Raw genomic sequence first — 5,000 nt, forward strand, 5'->3', positions numbered from 1 at the left:
TGTGTCATGATAAGCAAAAAACCTCATATATCCTTCAGTTTTTGTGCAGAGATTTAACATCAAAATTTGATGTTATTGGCCCATAGTTCACATGTTCAAGCTCATGGGACCACAGATTTCTCCTTGGATGTATTTAATTGAGACCAATTCAGGCTTTTACTTTACACAAGTTCCATGTTCGAGTTTTGGTGTGTGATGGAGCCTTCTCTTATTTGGCTCTTCTTTGTGGCTACGACCTCTTTCAGTTGGAGAAGACCCAATTTTGCTGTTTCTGCATCTGTTGTTAATCCATATGAGGATGATGACCAAATCTAGTATTTGTGGTGATTTGCCCCTCTCACCAGGCAAGTTTTGAAGTCATATGATTGTATATATTTTGTTGTAAACCCTTAGAGCCACAGTACCTATTAACATGCATAAAAATTATTCTCCTTACTATCCCCCTCAAATTTCTCATTCTGCTAACTGGAAATATTGGTTTACCATTTTGCTTTATTCCTGTGACCCTTATGTTTGATCTAGCAGTGAAACTGTTGGGTGAACTTAAATGCTGATAACTGTTAAGGTTAAAAGGGTTGAAAGTTGCTGAGTGGAATGTTTTGGGGTTACGAAATAAGTCAAAGCTAGTTGATTACACAGTCGATGAAAAACACTTTCTGCTACTTTGTAGCTGCCATTGTAGACTCTCATTTGCATGGACAGTATGAAGCAATAATTACTTATGTGTCTGCAGGCCAGACCAGCAGTACTGATGTTATAACTTGGCTGGTGTTTGAATACTTTAATGATACTTTTGGGCTTGTGCACCCTTACTTTTGTTACATACAATGTGTGATTGTTTGTAAACACATAGTCAAAACTGTGTGATTAGTAATTCCATTTCCACTCGCCCATATGATTTGAGGATAAAAGGACGACTGCTTGCAAGTAAAGCAACGGGAGACTTTTTTTAAATCCTTACATTCCCTGGCCTCCACTGCCTAGTCGGTTTTACCTCAAATTAGCGTCATGTTTCCATTCCTACCCGCCTGTACAATTTGAAGATAAAGTTACCACAACAACACGAGAATCAAATAAAAACATCCTGTATTTCCTTTTAATCCGCTTACATCTTCAAAACAGACTCAGTAAACCCTCATCTTATCATGATTGCTTGAAAGTAATAAGCGTTGAGATGTATCTCTGCAAATATAAAATTCTTTCTGAAGTAAATTTAGAGTTTCCACTCAAAAATGGAAAATTTAAAGTGGCTCCGAGTCTGCTCAGCAAATCTTAAGTAATTTTGCACACTTCATTGTTCACACACTTTCATTCAGAGATAAAAGCAAATGGAAATTTCCCCACCTCCTAAAAAAACCATCATGTAGAGTTTCTTGTAACTTGCAACTATTTTCCTTATTTGCTTTCGTTTCAGGTGTTGAGAAGACTTTGAAGGACAATAAACTCTTCCACAAGAAAAAGGAAAAGAAGACAATTGCGAGTCATAACACTATCTCATCCGAGCACTGGCATTTCATAAAAGCTATGTGTGAACCTCTGACCTACCACGCGTGCTGGAAGCGTAGACATCCTTTATTTTCTTTAAATCCTCACATCTTATTGCTTAAAAGCTAAAAGTACATCTCTGCCAAGATAACATTTTGTTTGAAGTAAATTTAAAGTGGCTCCGAATCTGCTCCAGCGAATCTTTAGTAACTTGGCAGAGTTTTTTAGGTCAGCACACGGTGAGTCAGGGTGGCTTAGTGGTTATTAACCGCGCCTCCCACCTCTGTGACACAGGTTCAACCCTGGCCTCGAGGTCGTATGTGGGCTGAGGTTCAGTCGATCTCAATCTGACTCCTAGGGTTTTTCTTCGGGTACTCCGGTTTTCCTCCCTCATCAAAATCGGAGTGTATTATGGGATTGTGCAAGTAGTGAATTGTCTCTAAGAGACAAAAAAAATTCAGATGGCCTCAGCGGGATTCAAACCCATGCGAAGTCGTTGCAATGCTATAACGAGATTCAAATTCAATCAACTGGGTTAAAGGGGCACTGTCATGAGCTGCGCATGCTCGAGTTTGTTTGCTGTCGAGCCCACGGAAAATTCTAGCCGCCATCATGGATTCACGCATGAGTCATGTATATTCGCCGGAGTTTCTCCTTTGTCCACCATGGCCCTCCCCAGTGGACAACATTTTGAATTTGTCGATTCAACTTGAAAAAAGTTAACCTAACACTTTTCAAGTTTTCACAAGACGCTAGCACATGCGCTTCTCGTGACAGTTTCCCTTTAAGACCAAACAGATGGGAGCAGGTTAATTTGTTGGGTTTGTGCGTTTTCATACAAGGGCTTGTCAATGAAAGAAACGTACATATTAAAGTTGCAGGTTATAGACGAAAGTTAGAAGTGTTTCTCGCACATATCAGGACATAGTAATAGGCCATTTCCCGAGTTTCTGTTTGCCTCGGTTTCGAAGTGAGTCTTGGTGCTCAACTTTTGAAAGGGAAATGAGTTTGATTTGCGTAAGAATACGCAACTCATTTCCATTTGAATGGTTGTGCACCAGGACTCGCTATGAAACTGAGGCATGTAGCAACTCGGAAATGGGCAGCTTTGAATTGTTTTGATAAGTGCGAGAAACATTTCCAACTCTCGTCTATAACTCGCACTTTTAATTTGTACGGCTATTTCTCTCAGTGTAATAAGATATAAGCACTTGTTTCTTATAGTTCTACTCCAGCTGGCAGCAACGGGATTCGAACCCATGCAGTGCTAACTGAGCTAGGAAGCAAGACAGGCCATGGGAGGTCAATTTTCTGCGCTGTTTCGTTTTCACGCAAGCGTAATAAGTGAAATAAACGTACATATTAGAAGTCGTGGGTCATAGACAAAAGTTACACACACATCAGGACAATTAAGTACGAGCACTTCTAATATTAACGTTTATTTCATTTATTAGGCTTGCGCGAAGACGCAGGAGCCCAGCAAATTGACCTGAAATGTCTGCCTCCTCTTCAAAGCGAGTCTAGGTGCAAAGTTCTTATGAAAATAAGTTTTGATGAAATGATATATGAAATGGATCATATATGAACTGCGGATATGAAATCAATTGAAGCTATGATCCTCGCAGTTGTGAACGCAATTTTTGCATTTGCGTGGAGAAGCCCGTTGCGTGTTTGGTGCGCTAGGCCAACTAGGTTTCCATTAGGAATGTTTTAATTAGTTTTTGGTATCACTATGGTTATTTTTCTTTCACTCAGTTGTGTTTTCCTCAGACGAAGTCTTTTACCGTATTTTTAGAAGCAACTTATTTTCAGTTCACCTCTGGGCCTTTTTGTCCTGTTCTTGCGGTTCCAGATCGCATTCATGACAACAGCGATCTCTTTTAGGTTTCCGATAAAGTAATTAAAGATAACACCTGTGTTGCAGTAATTGTCCTGTTCTGCCTGGAACACGTGTTCCAGATAAATTTATGGATAAGGCGGCGCTTACGCTTGTCCTTTCTTTCTTTTGTCTATTGTTTGACTCTGTTATGTAATAATCGTAAATCACCATTTTCTCCGTAAATTTGCTGTTTAACTTAATTCTAGATATTGTAACTAGTTTCTTGTAATTTTTGTAGCTTGTCGTATTCCGTTCGTGCTAGTCTGGTGTTGACAAACTTGTAAGGTCTCGTCGAGACAAACTCCTTTCTTTGTTGTGGAAAAAGTATGTTAATGTGCTGACGCGCAGGCGTAGTGCGTCTTTCGCGCGTCATTTTAACGTGTGATTGGCACTTGATTGTTCAGTCGAATCAGCAACATATAAAAAGAGCTGTATTTCTAACAAATTAGAGAGTTTTAGCTAGGACTAGCCGAAGAACGACCCGAGAAGACCAATAAAGCTAAGAGACAACCAGAGTGTTGAGGAGTCTTTACTTCCCCCGAAAGATTTTCCTTCAACAAGCTGGTGGAGAATCCGGGTAATTCTCGACAAGTCGAGTCCAGCAAAAAGGAACAAAAGAACTAGCTCGAGCAACAAATTGCCGACCGCCCTGACCGGCCGAATAGAAAGAAAAGAAAGAGAAGGACCAAAAGGCCTGAGCAAAGTCAGGAAAGCAGTACAAAAAAGTGGAAAAAAGAAAATCAAAGGAAGAAAAATAAATAAATAAATAAAATAAGAGAAAAGAGGAGAAGAAGACGAGGGACTAGAGGAAACTAGAGCAGGAGACCCTACCAGATTATCAGCCGCACACGTAGAAGAGCTGTTGCAGCGTCCACCAAGGAGAAGATCAAGGAAGAGGAAGAAGATCAAAGAACAAAGGAACAACCAAGAAGGACCAGTCGGAGCATAAGGATACAGTAAGCGAACATTCCTAATGTATTTTCAAACACTTAGAACCCTAGGTTAGTTCCCACAGCTGACTAATAAGTTAGTAGGGTAGATTATTTTTTCAGTCGCACTTAACTTAATTCCTTTTCGTGTGCCTCGGTATTGAGCGGTAAGGATCTCTCTAGTGGATGCATAAAATCTCCCCTCCTCGTAAAATAGTAACTCGATCTCAAACCAGTAAGAACCTTACTTTCATTCTGCAGTCCGTTTTATGAAGCTTATTTGCAAAGGCATGCCATTCAATTTACAACGTCCTCATGTGATCACTGTGGTTCTGAGCACTCGGCCAGCGTTTTTGTCTTCCTTCCGTTTATTCCCCTACTGAAGTTAATTTTCTTTTAGATTTTCTAGAACGCACACCTCAGGCAACCAGTGTTCCGGAGGTCTTTTTCTCTGTCATCCGCTTAGGTGATTATTTGCTCCTGCCCAGCCACTTTCTTTTTGACTTAATTCAGTTATATATTCCCCGACATTTGCGTTTTTATTGGCAATTCACTCGAGATGTCGTTGCCGTCCTCGATGCTACTGGTTATCACGCTTTAGGGCGCCATTTTGCTTCAGTTTACTTTCCCACTGAAGCTCAAGATTAAGTACACGGTTTTATAGCGTTTCTAAGCAACCGTTCGAGCGGTGAACTTTACTGCTCACG

General features: G+C 40.4%; 1 long non-coding RNA gene across 2 annotated transcripts in view; it reads left to right on the top strand.

Annotated features, from left to right (window-relative positions):
* The window catches only part of LOC137983398 (uncharacterized), an 8,002-nt gene that overhangs the window by 1,120 nt on the left and 1,882 nt on the right, over positions 1-5,000 (top strand). The window contains exons 2-3 of one of the 2 annotated variants that reach the window (XR_011118953.1): positions 1-344; positions 1,415-5,000. The exon at positions 1-344 is cut by the window's left edge and continues 88 nt beyond it; the exon at positions 1,415-5,000 is cut by the window's right edge and continues 1,882 nt beyond it. This is a non-coding gene — a long non-coding RNA (uncharacterized lncRNA). The remainder of the gene's footprint in view (positions 345-1,414) is intronic. The other variant, XR_011118954.1, reaches the window with a different exon arrangement.

Source organism: Montipora foliosa, chromosome 13, assembly GCF_036669935.1.
Source record: "Montipora foliosa isolate CH-2021 chromosome 13, ASM3666993v2, whole genome shotgun sequence".
Taxonomy (NCBI): Eukaryota; Metazoa; Cnidaria; class Anthozoa; order Scleractinia; family Acroporidae; genus Montipora; species Montipora foliosa.